We start from the raw sequence: 20,542 nt of genomic DNA, 5'->3' as shown, positions 1-20,542 counted from the left end.
ACATAGACAACATCTGACAGATAGAGCTTCTGTAGCCACTAGTTCATTCATTTTTTTTTTTCATTGAAACCTTTTTTTTAAGGAATACAAATTTCACGCATTTCATAAACACAACTTTAGGAACATAGTAATTCTTCCCACCATACTTACCCTCCAACCCCATACCCCGCCATTCCCAGTTCCATTCTCCACTAAGATCCATTTTCAATTAACTTTATACACAGAAGACCAACAGTGTACCAAGTAAAGAGCTCAACAATTTGTACACACACACAAAATTGTTCCTCAACAGTCAAGACAAGGGCTGTTCAAAGTCTTTGCATCTTGACTAGTTGCTACTAATTACTAACTACTCTGTATAAGTAAAAACATGTAATTGCTGACAGAGAGTGGGAGGGAGTTAAAATCAGCCATTTTTTCAGCTTTTAATTTACATTTAATTGTTGAGATGCATATTTTTAATTTATATCATAATCAAAGGCTTAATGCGCCACTAAATAGAGTCCAACGAGTAAAAATAGAAAGAACATAGTTCAGCAGTAATGAAATCAATCAGTTTTACTTTAAATGTATTAATTATTCTAAGATTAACATTTTGAGGGCCATTGCCATATATTTAGATAAGAACTTTAAGTATTGTCTGTCTGTAAAGTAAACAGACAACATGCTATGGTTTAACAGTTAGTTGGAGAGTGAGAGAATTTCACAGGAACATGAGGGTTTTATAAACGGAAGAATGGGATTCAAAAGGGTGAGCTGGGAGGTCCATACGAGGCAGAGCGCTGGCCAGCGGCCACATGAAGGGAATTCACAGACTGGAGCAGCTCAGGATAAAATGTGTGGTTAGGAGTACCCACACATAGCCTGGTGAGCCAGCAAGCAAAACACCAGGGGCAGATCCCGGGGGGTTTCACTTTTATTCCACTTCCAAAAGGGAAGTGGGAAAGGGAAGTGGTTCGGTAGTCTGATTAACAGGTGGGTGTATAAGGTAGAATCAGGTAGGGGTGTGACATCAAGCAAGAGGTAGAGAGGGGGCGTGGTCTCCAGCTCACAAATCTAATTAATTTAATCCTATCTGCCGGCCTACACCAGTAATATAGGCTAGAACGATAAATAGTAATCAAATGAAGAGGTGTCAATTTTACTCACATACAGTACATTTTTGGAAAAACAGTTAATGATTAGATTCAAATGACACCTTTTATGCAACCATTAAGTTGTGTTTTTAAATATAAATTCTGATGTAGTAAGTTACTTTGCCTTGCACAGATCTTAGCCTAACCTCTTCCCCTAAATTCAGCTCAAGTCCATGTTATAGTTTTATCAGGAGTATTATGGCCACCAAGTTGGGACTAACAACTGCAGAGAGACAGAGAGAGAGGAAGAGACAGAGACAGAGAGAGACAGAGCGATCTTTCATACATGGTTTACTACCCAAATGGCCACAATGGCCAGTGCTAGGCCACGCTGAAACAAAGAGCCTGGAACTCCATCTGGGTCTCCTCCATGTGTGGCAGGGCCCCACGTCCTTGAGTTATCCTCAACTTCTGTCCCAGTTGCATCAGCAGGGAGCTGGATCAGAAGCAGAACCCCAGGATTAAAATAGGCAGTCTGTTATGAGATGCTGGCATTGCATGTGGTGGCTTAATCTACTGTGGCACAATGCCAGCCCTTTCAATTTCCTTTTTAGTTAAGATTTCTTAATTGATTCATAATATTGCTTTTTGTGTGTGTGTGTGTGTTTATTTTATTTTTTAACTTTTATTTAATAAATTTAATTTTCCAAAGTACAACTTTTGAATTATAGTAGCTTTTTCCCCCCATAACCTCCCGCCCACCTGCAACCATCCCATCTCCCACTCCCTCTCCCATCCCATTCACATCAAGATTCATTTTCACTTATCTTTACAGGTAGAGTTATAGACAGTGAGAGAGACAGAGAGAAAGGTCTTCCTTCCATTGGTTCACAACCCAAATGGCTGCTACGGCTGGCGCTGTGCTGATCTGAAGCCAGGAGCCAGGTGCTTCCTCCTGGTCTCCCATGAGGGTTCATGGCCCAAGCACTTGGGCCATCCTCCACTTCACTCCTGGGCCACAGCAGAGAGCTGGACTGGAAGAGGAGCAGCCGGGACTAGAACCTGGTGCCTATATGGGATGCTGGCGCCGCAGGTGGAGAATTAACCAAGTGAGCCACGGAGCCAGCCCCCATAATATTGTGTTTAATTTTATCCCCACCCCCAAAAAGGAATCCTAGTGAGAAAGAAATCTTTTTATTAACCCAAGTGAGATGTCTGGATGTCATTCACTCACTGTGGGCTGGGGTGTGGGGAGGAGACAACTATGTTGTGGAAATAGTATGAATACTATTAATGCATTGTAGGTTAACTGGCAACTTGCAGGCTGCGTTTGGCATCTCAAAGCCTTGTCAAATAGTGTCTCCATGGAGAAAATGCAATCTGAGTTGCCTATTGGCTCAACTACAACTTCTTCAGTAAAGGACCCTCTGTAGTGAGTGATTAGGTGCTAAAAAGGGCTGCGTGTGAAGGAGCCTCCAGGACGGGCAGAGGACTTTCAGAGGAGGGGGAAGCCACTGGAAGTGTCAGAGAATGGCAGTGACAGAATGAGAGCAGCACTAAGGGCCAGTTACCTGGGCGAATCCACGCAGACTTCAGTGGGCAGAGAGAGGCTGGCAGCGAAACAAGCAGCAGTGTGCAAGCAGGGCTCGCTTCTGTGTCAGGAAAGAAGGAAGGGGGATGGATGCTCTAAGGATTCCCAGGAAGGCTTCACAAGGCCAGTAGAGATCTCCTTGGGAAAACAAAGACCCTTCATTGCCTAGGGAATGCTAAAATCACCTTCTCTTTATTTATTTATTTATTTTTATTTTTTATTTGAAAGATAGAGTTACAGAGAGAGGTAGAGACAGAGAGAGGTTTCCCATCTGCTGGTTCACTCTCCAAGTGGCCGCAAAAAGAGCTCCTTTTACAATACGTTGGCACTTCAGCTTCTGTGTCCCTCAGGACACAGAAAGGGCCATGATCTATTCTCACATAGGAGAGCTCATATCTCCACGAAGCCCAGGCTTTTATGTTATCTCTGTTCCCAGTCTGTGTTTTGAAATAAGTGCTCTAAAATGCCTGGGACTGCTACATAAACAGTGCTGACTGTGGACGGTACCCCTCTTGGAAGCGTCACTCAGCCAGACTTTAACATACGTGACGCCCCCTGGAGGTGTGTAAGACCATATGTTTGCATCCCACCCCAGACTGCCAGCATCAGTGTAGATTCCTCCAAGTTGCCAGTTTTGAAGCCACAAAAATTATGGATCAATATTTTCAACTATCTAACTTATTGCCCCATTTTTTTTAAAAAACTGAAGCCTCCCCATTCTTTTTTTTTTAAAGATTTATTTATTTATTTGAAAGTCAGAGTTACACAGAGAGAGGAGAGGCAGACAGAGAGAGAGAGAGGTCTTCCATCCATTGGTTCACTCCCTAGATGGACACAATGGCTGGAGCTGCACCGATCCGAATCCAGGAGCCAGGAGCTTCTTCCAGGTCTCCCACTGAGGTGCAAGGGCCCAGGCACTTGGGCCATCTTCTACTGCTTTCCCAGGCCATAGCAGAGAGCTGGATTGGAAGGGGGGCAGTTGGACTAGAGCCGCAGCCCATATGGGACGCCGACGCTTCAGGCCAGGGCTTTAACCGGCTGCACCACAGCATCGGCCCCTAAAATCACCTTCTTGCTGGCTATTGGAGAGTAACCATGAGCTTGAAAACAGCCTTTCCTTGGAGTGATAGAAAGCACAAGTGTGTGCAGAAGCACTCTGTTGGGATCATGCTACAGTCAACAGCTTGAAAAGGTCGCTGTCCACTTGCTCATGCGGAAGTGGAAACAATTTAGGAGGAAGGATGTCCATCCCACACGATCCAGTAGGAAACAGTTGTAATTCCTGTGTCTCTCAAAATCGTCTTCTGCTAACTCCTGAGTGATAATGAAAGCAAATTGCAGGGGGAAAAGTGTCCTCATACCTTCAGAAATACTTCTTCCAAGCCGGCGCCGCGGCTCAATAGGCTAATACTCTGCCTGCGGGTGCCGGCACACCGGGTTCTAATCCCGGTCAGGGCGCTGGATTCTGTCCCGTTTGCCTGTCTTCCAGGCCAGCTCTCTGCTGTGGCCCGGGAGTGCAGTGGAGGATGGCCCAAGTACTTGGGCCCTGCACCCACATGGGAGACCAGGAGAAGCACCTGGCTCCTGGCTTCGGATCAGCGTGGTGTGCCGGCCTTAGCATGCCGGCCGCAGCAGCCATTGGGGGTTGAACCAACGGAAAAGGAAGACCTTTCTCTCTGTCTCTCTCTCTCACTGTCCACTCTGCCTGTCAAAAAAAAAAAAAAAAAAAGAAAAGAAAAGAAAAGAAATACTTCTTCCAGAACTAATAGTGTTTGTCGCCTTCCTCGTCATCTCAGCCAGTCTGATTTTACTCTACAGCACCAGGTCTAATGTTGACTTCAGGATTCTGCAGTGGTTTTTATCACTCTGACATCAGCATACAATTATTTAGCCATGAATTTGTGCATTTGTTATGGCTTCTTATTGCAGTTGTACCAAATCACTAAAACTGTAATGGCTTAGAACAACATGGATTTATTGTGTTGCATTGCAGGAGCTAGGAATTCTGAAATGGGTTAGCCAGGCTGCATTCCCCCTGGAGACTCTGGGAAAAGATGCATTTTCTTACCTGATTCAGTATTTTAAGGCTCTCTGCATTCCTTGGATCAAGGTTCCCTCTATCTTCAACCCAGCAGTCTGGCAGTTTTACATCTCTCTCTGGGCTCTGCTTCTGTTCTCACATCCTTTCTCTGTCTGATCTCCTATTTCCCTCCAGGCACATTTCCTGGGGATTACTTTGTGCCCACCTGAATAGTCTCTTCATTTCAAGCCCCTTAATTTAATCACATCCACAAAATCCCCTTTGCCATATTAGGTAACAAAGTCATAAGTTCTGGATGTTAGGATGGGAATGTCTTTGAGTAGGGGTATTATTCAGTCTACTGCAATATTCGTTTTTCTAAGTGCCTACTCTGCTATGAAGGGGTAAAGGCTCAAAACTATTTGAATTCTCATTAATAAAAGCTTCATGTGATTAAATAAACTTCCTGGAACACCTGATAGCATACGTGGTTGGTTTGTGGTCATGATTTGAGGAGATGGGACCAGGAGCGGATGCAGAGGCACTGGTTCTACTACAAGTTTCCGCAGCTCTGAATGAATAAGAGGATGGATACCTCTTTCTTTGCCTCCCAGGACCCCTGACACACCCCCTTGCCTTTCTTCAGCCCCACGCAAACATGCTGGATATTTAGATCTGTTGCTTTGTATATTTCCCATTAGTAACTAAAATTCACTAAAGCAGCATCAGTTGGGTCTCTGCTTTTCTGACCGAAAGCGTTGATGATGGATTTATTTATTTATTTATTTATTTATTTTTTTGACAGGCAGAGTGGATAGTGAGAGACAGAGACAGAGAGAAAGGTCTTCCTTTTTGCTGTTGATTCACCCTCCAGTGGCTGCCGCGGCCAGTGCGCTGCGGCCGGCGCACCGCGCTGATCCAAAGCCAGGAGCCAGGTGCTTCTCCAGGTCTCCCATGTGGGTGCAGGGCCCAAGCACTTGGGCCATCCTCCACTGCACTCCCGGGCCATAGCAGAGAGCTGGACTGGAAGAGGAGCAACCAGGACAGAATCCGGTTCCCCGACCGGGACTAGAACCCGGTGTGCCGGCGCCACAAGGCGGAGGATTAGCCTATTGAGCTGCGGCGCCGGCCTGCATTGATGATTTTTTAAAGATTTATATATTTATTTATTTGAAAGGCAGAGTTATAGAAAGAGGGAGAGGGAAAGAGAGAGAGAGAGATCTTCCATCCACTGGATCACTCCCCCAAAGAGCTGCAGTGGCTGGAGCTGGGCTGAAGTCAGGAGCCAGGAGCTTCTTAGGTACAAGGGTCTAAGCACTTGGTCCATCCTCTGCTGCTTTCCCAGGCCATCAGCAGAGAGCTGCATCAAAAGTGGAGCGTCTGGGAGTTGAACCAGTGCCCATATGGGATGCTGGCACTGCAGGCAGCAGCCTTACCTGCTAAGACACAGCTCCGGCCCCATTTGATGATTTTTTAAGAGACACTGATTTGGCATTTTCTAAGCCAGTAACATTCCACAGCACCAGAAGGAAATATATTAACGAGCTAAATTTTGGGGGTCAGGGAGGGTTCTCCTACCCTTTGTGTACACTGGTGTTTGGTCATCCTTAGAAGAGGGACTGCTGGAGATTAGAAATGTCCAGCCAGAGTCAGTGCAAGGTCTCTGCAGAGCCTCCCACGTGGTTCCTTGCCTCAGGATCTGCACGGTCAGCAGGCAAGTGCAGTGACTGCTTCTAAAATAATTTTTGCTGAGGCAACATTTAGAAGGCAGTCATGGTGCTAATAGGAGTTCAAATGCTGCCTCTCTAGCTGTGTGACCTTCGTTAGGCATTGCACTTGTGTGGGTGCTTCCTATTTGTGGGAACCAGCGATCCGCTGACTGTGCCCTATGTCCTCTGATGCTACTCAATTTGTTATTGCAGGTGTAAGGGGGAGTGCAGATTGATGCCTCCTCACACAGGGCACCAAATATAAGGAAAAAGAACGCAGAGATGAGAAAGGAGACAGAACACAAACTAGTACCTAGATCGCAAATAAACTCGCTAAGGTCGACCAATTGCCAGCGTGTACACAGACAGAAAGAACAGGTGGCAGAGGGTCCAGACCCCAGCAGGCTGGGCCTTGTTATATCTTAGGTGGACTGGGGTGGGCATGGGGGCAGTAAGCAGAGATGAGCTTCTCCATACAGGTTCTCCAAGTTTGGCCCACTGGCTCCCAAACCTGGGGAAGAATGAAGGGACTGGGGTGGTGAACAATACAGGATGTGAGCCGGCACCGAGGCTCAATAGGCTAATCCTCTGCCTGCGGCGCTGGCACACAGGGTTCTAGTCCCAGTTGGGGCACCGGTTTCTGTCCCTGTTGCCCCTCTTGCAGTCCAGCTCTCTGATGTGGCCCGGGAGGGCAGTGGAGGATGGCCCAGGTCCTTGGGCCCTGCACCCGCATGGGAGACCAGGAGGAAGCACCTGGCTCCTGGCTTCGGATCAGTGCACCAGCTGCACCGGCCACTGGGAGGTGAACCAACGGAAAAAGGAAGACCTTTCTCTCTGTCTCTCTCTCTTTTACTGTCCACTCTGCCTGTCCAAAAAAAAAAAAAATGCAGGATGTGAGGCTGAACTGCTCTCTTGGAAGAAGGTACGGATAACAGGAACCACTTTAGTGGCTGAGGCTTATGTCCTTCTTCCCTCATTAGCAATAAACAGAAGCATGTTGGGGTCCCAAATCCTGTGCCGGTCTCAGAACAATAAATAACAATGGGTTTCTATTGCTATTTTTACTGCATGGAATCCAGTCCCTCTGAAAGTGAGAGAATAGGACAGAGACACCTTAGCAGCGTTGGAGGAAAGAAAGCCAAGTGGATGAGAGCTTCTTGGTAATCATGACAGACTGAGGTTAGATCAGAGGATCTTGTCCCCATACATTCACCAAATGAATTGAATATAAAAAGAAAATAATTTTTAATAAACCAAACAAAGGCCAATGTTGTGGTTCAGTGGGTCGAAGCGCTGGTTCAAGTCCCAGCTGTTTGGCTTCTGATCCATACCCTGCTAATGGCCCTGGGAAGGTGGTGGAAGATGATCCCAGAACTTGGGTCCCTGCCATCCATGTGGGAGACCTGATGGAGTTCCAGGCCCCTGGCTTTGGCCTGGTCCAAACTCACTATTGCATCCATACCAGGCATGAAACAGTGGATATAAGATCTTTACCTCTCTCTTCCTCTCTCTCTCTGAACTCTACTTTTCAAATAAATAAAATAAACCTTTAAACAAAGACAAAAAAAATTAAGACAAGCAAAAATTCAGCAATTGCATAGCCCAGTTTCATAAACAGTGAAAAGTTTTCCTAAGAATAAAAGAAAATTGCTCTTTACTCACAATATTTCTGACACCAAATGTGTGTAGATTTCTCTCACCACCAGCAAATTCTCCTGGTTTCTGCAGCACCAATGAGTACCCTATAATTTAGTTTCAATTCTGGCACCGCCCAGAATTAGCATAGGTAACTTAGGTTAAAGTCTGACCTCCACATATTGGTCCCCACATTAGACATACAGTCAATCCTTGGGTTATCCACATGTTTGACTTGGCTACAAAGCCAGGACTCCCCAAACCCTTCCTTGGGTTTGATAGTTTACTGTAACAGCTTGTATATGTTTCTATGGCTACTGATTTATTATAAGGGACATAGAAAGGATACAACCAGCTGATGAAGGACACAGGACAAGGGCTGGAAGGTCTCAAGCCTAGAAACGTGTGGAGCACGGTCAGGGTGCTCCACGTCCCGGTGTATGGATGTGTTCTCTATCCTGGAAGGGATAAATGGAAGAAGAAACTATTCCAGAAGAAAAACACAACCAAAAGAGCAGAAAGGGGTTTTCTTTTAAAAGATTTATCTGTTTATTTGAAAGGCAGAGTCAGAGAGAGAGAGAGAGAGAGAGGAGGGAAGATATCTTCCATCCACTGAGTCACATCTCAAACGATCTCAACAGCTGGGGATGGGTAGGGCCAAAGCCAGGAGCCAGGAACTTCCTCTAGGTCTTCCCCATGGGTGCCAGGACCAAGCCACGCTCTTGGGTCAGCCTCTGCTGCTTTCCCAGGCACATCAGCAGGGAGCTGGATCGGAAGTGCAGAAGAAGCTGGGACATGAACAGGCACCCATGTGGGATGCTGGCACTGTGGTGGCTTAACCTGCTGTGCCATGACACCAGCCCCAGAATGGGATTTTCTGTGAATGTTTTATGATTTACAATAATAAGAACATGAATTTAAAAACAGATCTAGATGATAAAACAATGGAATTATCTAATAATGGAGATGACAAAATTAAGGCGGATAGCTGAGATGCAAACTGCTTCCATTACATGTGTAAGGGATTAATTGAACATCAGAGAAAACACGATAAACATGGTTGACAACAGAATTACCATATAAGGAAAGTCTTGAGATAATCACCAAGGAAAATAACAGAATGATTAAAGAAATCTGGAAAGAAAATATTGTGTACGATGCAGAAACTAATATAAGTAGAATTCTATTTTTGAGTGTTCTGGCTAAGGTAAGAAACATAATAAATGAAACAGAAAGACATTCAAAGGAATGCCTTGAAAAGTGAAGAGAACCTGATCTACAAGTTGGAAAAAAAAGCAATTTATTTTAGAAGAAAAAGTAGTTTCAGAGTGATTGACACTCAGACATGTTCAGGCTAAGCTTTTAAAATTTACTGAAAAAAAATTCTTCAGGCATTCAGACAGCAAAAAGGGGAGATGCTACTCTGACTTTGAACTTTTGCACACCAGCATTCAAAGCTGGGATACAAGAGCAAAGTCTATATAATTCTGAAAAAAAAAAAAAAAAAAAAAAAACCTTGATCCATGAATAATAATGCCCAATCAAGCTGTAATTACAGAATATAAGTCATTGATATTCTTAAACATACAAAAACTATAGCCACACACACTCCTGGATTCCTTATGGCATAAGAGTACTTGATGAGTCTCCTATAACTAAAATATTCTTTTGGTAAAGTTGTACATGAACAAGAGGAAATAAATAAAATGACGCTGAATATTAAATTTATAGAAAAATGGATCAACCAACAGGAGAGCTTGTGATCACACACTGGAGCACAGGCACACATATGTGACCCACAAAAATAAAGCGCCAAGAAGAGCAATCGGGAAGAATGATGAGGCCCTATTTTCAACTTCATCTATAGCAATTAATCTAAAATAGAAATACACATTCTAAAAATAACTGCAAACTCTTAATTATTTTCACAATCATTTTGTTTCATAAAGCTGAAGAGATCTTTCAGCAAATAATATGCATTGAGGTTGAGAAACATCGATCCTAGGTTTTAAATGGGTTTTATTGCATTTAAGTATTTTTCTGCTACATTAAGTATAATAGAATTACATCATTTAACTTATAGATGACTCTAGAACTTGTCTTTGTAAAATTCTACTCCATTAGATCAATGGCCAGGGATAGGAGAGTAATCGCTATTCAATGGGATGTCAACATGAAATGTCAGAATGGTCATTCTCACCTCTAATTTTTCAAAACACAGATTGCACACTCCTAATTAAACAAGATTTGCATTCCAACTCAATACATATTTAATGGACATCAAATAGGAACAATTATTATGGGGCTCTGCCAATACCAGAGTCTGCTGCTATGTGACAGAACTTGAAATTTCATGACAAATTGAATTAACGGATAGATTTATTTTGGTGCAAACAGTGATTGGAAATCCGTGCATACAAGGGGTCTTCAGTAAGTTCATGGGATGGGTGGACTTTTGGCCCGGTGGCTGAAAAGCTTGCATCACAGTGCTGGGTTTGAAACCTGCATCTGTTTCTTTTCCAGCTTTTTGCTCACAGACACTCTGTGAGGCAGCAGGTGATGGCTGAAGTACGTGAGCCCCTCTCTGGATTCTGGATTGGGTTCTCAGCTCCTGACTGTGGCTTGGACCAGCTCTAGACATTGCAGTCATCTAGGGAGTGAATCAGAACATGGTAGCTTTCCGTCTGTCTGCCTACTGCCCTCTCTTGCTCTCTCTCTCTCTGTCACATGCCTATTTAATTTAATTAAAAATTAATGTAAAATGTGCATTGAAATCTATCCATATCCATATCTATTATTTGGTTTAACAATCAAAATATAAACTAACATAGAGAATATTGTTAAAAACTTATTTTTTTGAGAGACAGAGAGGAAAAGCTACCAACCCTTTCCTCATATTTGATAATTTAGTAAAACAGCTCATAGAACTCAAAGAGAAATACTTTATAATGAATGCATTTACTGGTTTATTATAGTGAACAAATAAAGGATACAAATTAACAGCCAGATGAAGAGGTAAATCGGGCAAAGGCTGGGAAGTTCCAAGTGCAGGAACTTGTGTGGAGTGAAGTCAGGTTGTACAACCTTCTGGCACGTGGCTGTGTTCACCAGGCTGGCGAGGGTGGCAGGGATTTAAGGACTTCTAATGCCTTCGCAGCCTCATTAGCAGGGAGCTGAAATGGAAGTGGAGCAGCCAGGACTTGAACCAGCACTCTGAGTTAGGGGCATTGTAAGTGGCAGCTTGACCTGCTGTGCCACAATACCGGTCGCTACATTCATTAATTTATTTTATAAAATAAATTATTTTACCAGAGCTTCCTCTCTCTCTCTCTCTGTCTCTCTCTCTCTGTCTCTCTCTGTCTCTCTCTCTCTCTGTCTCTCTCTCTCCTTCTCTCTCTTTCTGTCTCTTTCTATTTCTCTCTCTCTCTCTCTTTCTCTCTCTCTGTCTCTCTCTGTCTCTCTCTTTCTCTCTGTCTCTCTCTCTTTCTCTCTGTCTCTCTCCTTCTCTCTCTTTCTGTCTCTTTCTATTTCTCTCTCTCGCTCTCTTTCTCTCTCTCTCTGACTCTCTCTCATAATTGATAAAATACCCGAAGGACTTTTGAGAAAAACTGCTCTGTAGGTATAAAGCTACAATCATGATAAAGCCCTAAAGAGACTGAAAGGAACTTGACATTACCCACACTTACCAAGACTGTGAAATTGGTCTCAAGTTTTCTTGAGAGCAGATGCTCTCCTGAGAGCATTCGGAACTGTCAATTTCCAATCACGTCAGAGAACACCAAAAGAGCTCCTTTTACAATAGGTTGGCACTTTAGCTTTTGTGTCCCTCAGGACACAGAAAGGGCCATGATCTATTTCTCTGTTTCAAGCTTAGTAATGGTTTGCGTTGTGTGGGAATGATGGCTCAACTTAATATTGAACTGGCTTTTCCCCGGGACCTTGAGAAAACAAACCCTAGGCTAGGCTATTTCTCCAGCTGCCTATTGTATCACAGAGAAGAGACATAAGGAACAGAATATGACTCCTCCATGAATCCAATATTTCCCAAATTACCCTTCCACTGGATGTTCCACAAATACAGAGTTTTAAAGTCAAGTGCATCAAATAATTTCAAATGAATTCCTTAGAATACTTGGACATAATCCTAGAGCTCAGGGAATTCCCTACAGGAACTTTTTAACTTTGTGTTTTTATTGTAACAATGATCAAAAATCTCCACATACATTTTTCTGGATTATGTGTATGCTTTTGTTAATGATACAACTTTTCTTAAAATTGAAGTTTCAACATTTCCATTTGTGTTTATTAATTCAGGCATATCCCGGGATCATATGATACTCTAGCCTCAGAACAAACTAAATTTTGGCATAATTTACAAAAGACAAAAAGGCCAGAAAATTGAGACATTATGAGACACAGGGTAGTAGATGATGGCAAACCTGTAGCAAGGTGTCCAATGCTCACTGTAAAAGATTTGGCACAACTTCTTATTTTAGTGTACCACCTTTGAGCAGTTCATTAGAAGTATAAACATGGCTGTGTTAACATTAAATATGCATGTACTCATATTATTAAATACACCATGAGGAATTTTCCATTCTTGATTCTGGCGATAATTGGGTTTTGCAGCCAGAGAATAAACAAGTGACTATGGACTTGCATTTGAGTACCTTGTCAGTTTTCTCCCAGATTATCATTTATCTTTTCAAGACATCTGTTATTTCTGCAGCTCACACATGCCCTCATTGGCTCTTGCCATCTTCTATTATTTTTCCCTTTTCTGAGCACTATAAACACCCAAAAGGAACTGTGAAAATTGAAACAGACTTGCAGCTGTCCTTGAAAGCTAAAGTGTTTGCACTTTAGAAGAGAGAAGGTGAATTTTTAGATGAGGTTTGTCTGGCAATTGTTTCATGCTTCTGTTCCTGGCAGTCCCCCAAATCTTTGCATGCTATGGCACTCTGCAGCTAACAGTATAATGGAATTACAGGCAGAGGACACTTTGTTTTCAACCACCGTTGTCTTCATTCCTCTTCAATATATCTTTCCACTAATGATGTCTTTTTAATCAGCATCTATGAGAAATATACCAAATACTTTTGGCCTGGCGAAATGGTTTGCCATATTCCGTGGATTTCTAGAACCCAGTCACAGATCAACCAGTGTTATTTTGCATACACTGTTGTTCTTAGGTGCTGAGATATTTTCTTCCCAAAATAGTAATTCATCTTGATGAAAGTCCTCTTCTCTGTAACAAAAAAAAAAAAATATGGGCTCCAGTTTACCCTTTATTTCTTGCTGCTATGTTAGGCTAGAGGGTGATAAACATTTTTGGTAAATATTCAGATAGTAAATGTGTTCAGTTTTGTGGATCATATGTGCCATCCACAACTGCTGAATTCTGACATCATCTTGTGAAAGCACACACAGATAATATGTAAACGAATGACTATGGCTATGTTCTAATAAATCTTTACTGGAAAATGAATGGAAGGACGGATTTGGGCAAAGTGTCTTAGCTTTCCATCCTGTTTTAGGCTTAAGAAGAAGAGGAGACCCATGTTAATACGCAGACTACGCAATAGTATGCTACATCTATAGCAGATAAATTATCAACCCAGCAAAACCTTGACTTCAGAACTATCATTCAATTCAGCAAAGCAATCGCTCAGATTATGGACGTGTAAGTATAGTTCCCATCATCTCTATTGTTCTACCCCCATCTCGTTTGTTAACATAGATGAAATATCAACTACCATTCAGATCAAAACTGCACTTGTTTGTCAATTGCAAGTGTGGACTCGCTGTGAAGACGAGTTTGGCAGAACTCAAAGAAATCTTTCTAGGGTAATCAATGGCAGCATAGCATTTATAATAAAGAGTATATATATACATATATATATATACATATATATATACATTTAGTATTTGAAAACCGCTATACTTCCAGCAAAATTCATAATAAATGTATTTATGTGCATATAGATTAGATATGGATATACACATATTTCCTTTTTTCAAGGGGCATAATAGTAATACAGTATCTGCCTGTTCCAGAAATCTCTAGCATCCCCATGGTTGACCCTACGTGGCTATACTCAGGACTTTCAATTCTATGGACTTGGAAAATATTCATAAAAACAATGATCCCTTTAAAAATCGTCATAGAGAGTTAGTTAAACTCATGGGTTTAACAGAAATGACTGATTTGAGTTCACAATTGAGTTTGGTCCCCCGCAGCCTCAGTGGTTTTTCCCAGTGCTCCTATTTGATGTCCTCTCTGAATTGACCTGCCTTACTTTCCTCTCTAACTTCAACTTGCCCTTCATATGACTTGGCTGCGGCCACTCCATGGATCGGCTGCCCTGTTTATGAAGGACTCAGTTTTCCTGGAATATGGAACATTCCAGGAAATTCTGCAAATTGGAATTTGTTAGTCATTCTAGCAAATATTGAGTAGGCTGGCAAACCCTTCTTTTTCTCCATAGTGTCACAATTCTCGAATCTAGACTTTTTTCCCTTTAATAGTGTTAGTCCCACTAAAGTAGCTATAGTATTTTCTTTTAGTATTGGCTAGTAATTTGCCAGGTAGTAAATATTTTAGGTTGTAGACCATACAATCTCTGTAGCAACTACTCAAGTCTGTTGTTGTAGACAGCAGCCACAGATGATATATACCCAATGAGCATGACTAACATGTGTCCCCCGATAAAAGTCGATTTATAGGAAGAGGCAGTTGGTCAGATTGGACCACAGATTGTAGTTTGCTAACCTCTGTTCTAGAACTTTCTGTGTACTATTGATCACTGTAGTTCTAAAATTAGCTCTTCCTTTTCTGGCAGTAGCTTAAACAAATTATACTTGATTCATCAAATTGAATCAAAATGTATTCCTTATAATTTTGACTTATGGGATTCAGCTCCTGTTCTCCAGAATAATATAGACATCTGTTTCCTCTTCTCTGTTGAGCCTTTCCTGCATTCAAAAATAGCTACCTTAAAATCTCCAGTTTCTTGAGTTCTTCACGTGATGGCTTTCTAGACTTCCCTATCCTAGTCCTCATTATTGTAAAGCATTTTTTGAATAAAGCTAAATAAACCCTTTTGAAACTACCAAAAAAGACATTGCAATGCATCTAAAGTGTCCTTATAGGGTCATAACCAGAAATAAATATATTTCAGGAATGGTCTGGTCAATCTTAAAATGAAACATTTACTATTTAACCTTTTAAAAAATCAAAGAAAAAGGAGAAGTCAGAGTGGTGAGTGGTTTTGTTTAGTTTAGTTTTATTTTTATTTTCATTGCAGGGAAAAACTAGATACTTGTTTTTGTTCTCAAAGAAGGAAGAGGATGGAAGAAAGAGAACATGGAGACAGTGGGAGACTAGCAGGTGCGTGCTGGAGTGAGAAACACCAGCAAGGAGACACACAGGATCTGTGGCCCTGGGCAGAGGGGAGGAAATACAGTCCCAGAATCCCTGCTGTTTTAGATTTAAAAAAAAAAAAAGGCAGGGATAAGAAAGACCCTGTTTGAAAGTGCAGCAGAAACTACAAAACAGTGAGGAAAGACCTCGGAGAAAGATGGGGGAATGACTTCCTCAATCATCATCAGACAGGAATCAGGGAGACTCTGTTTTCTAATCACAGACAGGTCAAAGGAGGAAGAAGAGCTGTGACTCAGCAGTTGCCACGGATGTGTGGAGAGCAGCCTGTGACTTGACAGATTTGCTGTCTGTACGGCTAGGGCAGAGGTGGATTTATGCTAACTGGACAGCCTCAAACTCAGCAGTGGCCTTCTTTCTTCCTCACTTCACCCTCTCTCCAACACGTAGCATGCTGTTGACTTCAAACATAGCTCAGGAGTTCTATGACAATAATGGATTATTATATGTGAAAAGTATTAGGGGGTGGGTGTTTGGTGCAGCTGCCACCGGAACTGTCCTTATCCATTAATTCGGTACTTAGCTTGGAGAAGCGGTTCTGATATCAGGAATGACCCCCTAAAATCTACACCTAAATGTGGCCCCTTAAAGTTCCCTAGAGGAGCTATCTGGGATGCCACTTATGCTACCGAAATTTGGGTGCCATACGATATCACCATATGCTTATTAATAAATCCCCAATATTAATAAACCCGAGAGGTTTCTTGCCTAATATTCAAAGAATTCTAAATACCGGCACAGATAAAAGAGGCAGCATGGTACATTTTAAGCCTTTATTTAGTGAGAAAGATACATAGAAGAGTGAGAGCTTTATTTAAGAGAGAGGGGTAAATCTGGGTACATACCAAGCACCAGGAACCAGCCATGTGGAGGAGCATCTAGGCCTGGAAGCCTAGGGCGGATGGCCCAAAGGCCTTGCTGTAGTGCAGGGCTACAGCAAGCCCCCTCCAGGCAAGAGGCCAGGGAAAAGAGAAGGGCCGGACACACTGTGTCCCAGGCTTTTAACCCACTTCCAAAGGGGAGTGGTTAATTAATCTGATTGGCTGGTGGGCACCCAGGTGTGGCCAGGTAGGGAGATGAGGTTACACAGGGGTGTGGCAAAGTTATCAGGTAGGGCGTGAGGTCACACAGGGGCATGGTGAAGGCGTGGTCTTCCAGCTCACAAACCTAATCAATTTTACCTATATGTGTGCCTACTTCAGTTCCACTTCTGATTTCAGCTTCCTGCTAGGTGCACCCTGGGGAGGCAGCAGGTCATGGCTCCAGTATTTGGCTCTCTGGCACCCACATGGGAAACCTGGACTGAGTTCCAGTTTCCTAGTTTTTCCCTGGCTGTTACAGGATCTGGGCAGTGAACCAGCAGAGAGCAGGTCTTCGTCTGTCTCTGTCTCACTGCATTTCAGATAAATAATTTTTTAAAAAAGCAAAATTATTATAAGAACCATGTGAAATTTTACTTTTTTTACAGTTCAAAAAAATTTTAGTGGAAATTTGGTAATTTTTATAGTCTAATAACAATATAAATTGTGGGATTATTTTTATTGTTCAAAATTTATGTAAATTTAGAACCTGAACCATGAGATAGTGACAGACAAAGGTATTACAAAGGCATTAGATAGCTTTAATCTGAACACTGAACTAGTTCCTACAAGCAAAGTAAGTATTTTTAATGGTATGGTCCCAAAACTTCATCTTTATTTTCTTTTTCTTTTGAAACAGACACAAGGCCAAAATAACTTTGTGGAAGTAAAACCAGAGAATTCCAGCAATATGTTTAAATCTGAACCCAAGCCAATAGCTAAGGGCATTTTAGGAATAAAGACAATTCTCCAAAGGGATGAGATAAACAAATGATTGTGCAACACTAAATGATATAAAACTTGACATGCCACTCCCATGTATTCTCAGAGCCAAAAGAAAAAAAAGAAAGAATGGAATGGAAGAATGGAAGAAAGAAAGGGAGAAAGAAAGAAAGAGGAGAGAAAAAGGAGTGGCCAGCTCTGGAGGTATGTTAGGATGTCTCTGTGGTTTGACACATGGAGACATGGAAGGTTCACAAGAGAAAAATATCTTGGGATGAGGTTCAGGACATGTTACCGAAAACGTGGCACCCTGGCATTTGAGAAAGGTCTTTCTTCTTAGTGAAATGATGCCATCTTATCTATGGCACCATCTCAAGCCCCAGACGCCATCTTGGGCTCTGGCCCAGCCGCCACTTTGTACACTAAGTTCAGCCTCCCCAGGACCCAGTCTGGCTCATTTAGGAGTGAGGTGACCGAATGGCCTAACCATAAGCAGCAACCCCAACCTCACGCTGCATCCCACTCCTTCATCCCTGGAAAGCTATAACAGGGCCTGCTTATGCACACAGGCCATTTTTTCATTCCCTCCCTCCAGCCTGTCGGGCCTCCCCCCATCAATAAACCCTTTCCCTTACTCAGGTGTTTGGTGTGCTTTGTGGAGGCCTTTCATTTCTGACATCCCATTCTTCCGTAAGCAGAACACAAACAGTCTAAGGAGAATCTTCTGACCTCCCCACAATGTACTAAGACCCTGCATGAGAAGGAAGGACCTGCCCCGCACCCAGGGAAAGCAACGTCCTCATCTCTGAGGGCAAATACCCAGCGTTCCCTGTTTCTTTTGCTCTTCATTTCCAAAGACCCCCATGTCATGCAAAAGTTAGCTTAAATAAATGTTATGCCTTTTTGCTTGTTAATCCATCTTTTGTTATTGGAAGCTCAGCTGCCAATTTCAGATTTGCACCTAAGAGGGAAAAAATGAAAGGCATTCTCCTCTACACTTGATACATCAGATAAGGCCTCAGTCAATCTATGTAATCTTTAAAGAAAACGGTGACTATTGTATACACTGTGGATGGAGAAGAATGCTGAAAAACAGAGATCACAGAAAGAAAGAAAAAATATTTTAGAATCCAACATCAACATCCTTTCTAATGAGTCTACAGGTTTGTTAAAGAGATAGGATACATTCCAGTTCTGATGGAAAGCATTATCCCTATCAGAAAACAAAGATGCATTATTTAAAAAGAGACTTCCTTAGCCTGGTAGCCAATAAAAGATGCGTAGATATAAAATGTTCACCGTGTTCAACATGCCTTGTCCAACAGAGAGGGTTCCTTGGCAAGGGACAGTGGCAAGCCTGGCGCTTGTAATCATTTGAGCCTTTCAACTCTAAAACCAATGTCCCCTCCTCTGAATATATGCTAAACAGCTGAGTGATGTGAGGCCAGGAATAAATGTTGAGCAAATTATCCCATCTCCTTCACAATTAGATCGAAGCTTTTAATTTAGTCCATTGACATTTTGTTCAGTGTTCTCGATTTGGTTTTATATGTAAATCTTGGTTAATGTGAGTTGATCCTGAATGAGCTAAAACTACCTTTTCTGAGCAGCAAAAAAAAAAAAAAAGAATAATTCTGTTTTCTACAACTGCAATGTTTGGGACTGTTGTGGTACAGCAGGCTAAGCCACAACCATGGACGCTGGCATCCCATATGAGCCCTAGTTCAAGTCCTGGCTGCTCCACTTCTGTTTCAACTTTCGGGTAATATGCCTGGGCAAGCTAGCTACATAAGAGTTCCATACATAAGAGCTACCTACATGGAGTTCCAGGTTCCTGCCTTCAGTCTGGCCCAGCTCTAGCCATTGAGGCCACCTGGGGAGTGAAGCAGAGGCCAGACCTCTCTCTCTCTCTCTCTCTCTCTCTCTCTCTGTCTCTTCCTCTCTCTCTGTAACTCTGCTTTTCAAATGAACAAATATATCTTGAAAATGAAAGAAATAAAATTGCAGTGTTTGAAGCTATAGGGGAAAAGAAGGTTTTCCTTTTGCCCTCCAACACTCACTGTAATGAGCTGATGATAAGAAACAAGACATGCACAAGTACTAACACACACAGAGGGAAATCAGTCTGGAGTAAAAGCACAGGTGTGTGTTACCTGTGGCCCCCGCATGATTCAGAAATGTGTATGCCCGCTTTCTCAAGAGATGTGGGTGGGTGGGGGGTGTCAGAGAACAGTATATGATTTTTAGGGGAATTTAAGGGGCTTGGAGAACATATAATGGGCTAGGTCAAAGTCCATCTGGCTTGGAGAGAAGACAACGGATTGTCGATGAAACAATCCATGAGATTCGAGACAAGGGAAGATCATGTATGACAAGAGTCTGTGCAGGTGTGTTGATAGACTTGAGCCTTCCTTCCTACAAACACATGTATTTATTAAAGACACAGGGGAGGGACTAGAGGTAAATATTTATTCTTTACCAAGATTGGGCTTCAGGGGATGTGGGCACTTTGCACAGAGCCTCTCCTGAAAGGTGGTAGACCAGAGCAAGACAAGGGGGCTGGCGCCGTGGCTCAATAGGCTAATGCTCTGCCTACTGCGCCGGCACCCTGGGTTCTAGTCCCGGTCGGGGCGCCGGATTCTGTCCCGATTGCCCCTCTTCCAGGCCAGCTCTCTGCTGTGGCCCGGGAGTGCAGTGGAGGATGGTCCAAGTGCTTGGGCCCTGCACCCACATGGGAGACCAGGAGAAGCACTTGGCTCCTGGCTTCGGATCAGCGCCATGCGCCGGCCGCAGTGGCCATTGGAGGGTGAACCAACGGCAAAGGAAGGCCTTTCTCTCTGTCTCTCTCTCTCTCGATGTCCACTCTGCGTGTCAAAAAATAAATAAATAAATAAAATAAAAAAAAGAACAAGGCAAGGTTAGAGGGACTTTGATTTTTGAGCCCCTTTTTAAGGTTTTTAAATTTCCTTCAGATTAAATTGCTCAGCATGGCAAAGATTGCAATATTATGGGATACTATTATTCCCTGAGCCCCAATGGAACAAAAATCTTTGAGGGTTTCTAGAATGACTTACAGATTTGACTTTATTAAGAAAGCTATCTGGGGCATTGAGGCACAGCAGATTAAACACTGGAATCCCATCAGAGTGCCTTGCATGTAATGTCTGCTCCACTTCTGATACAGCTCCCTGCTAATATGCCTGGGAAAGCAGCAGTAGATGTCCTAAGTGCCTGGAACTCTCTCTCTCTCTCTCTCTCTCTCTCTCTC

The sequence above is a fragment of the Lepus europaeus genome, chromosome 2 (assembly GCF_033115175.1).
Source record: "Lepus europaeus isolate LE1 chromosome 2, mLepTim1.pri, whole genome shotgun sequence".
NCBI lineage: Eukaryota > Metazoa > Chordata > Mammalia > Lagomorpha > Leporidae > Lepus > Lepus europaeus.
Note: the sequence above shows the minus strand (reverse complement) of the source record.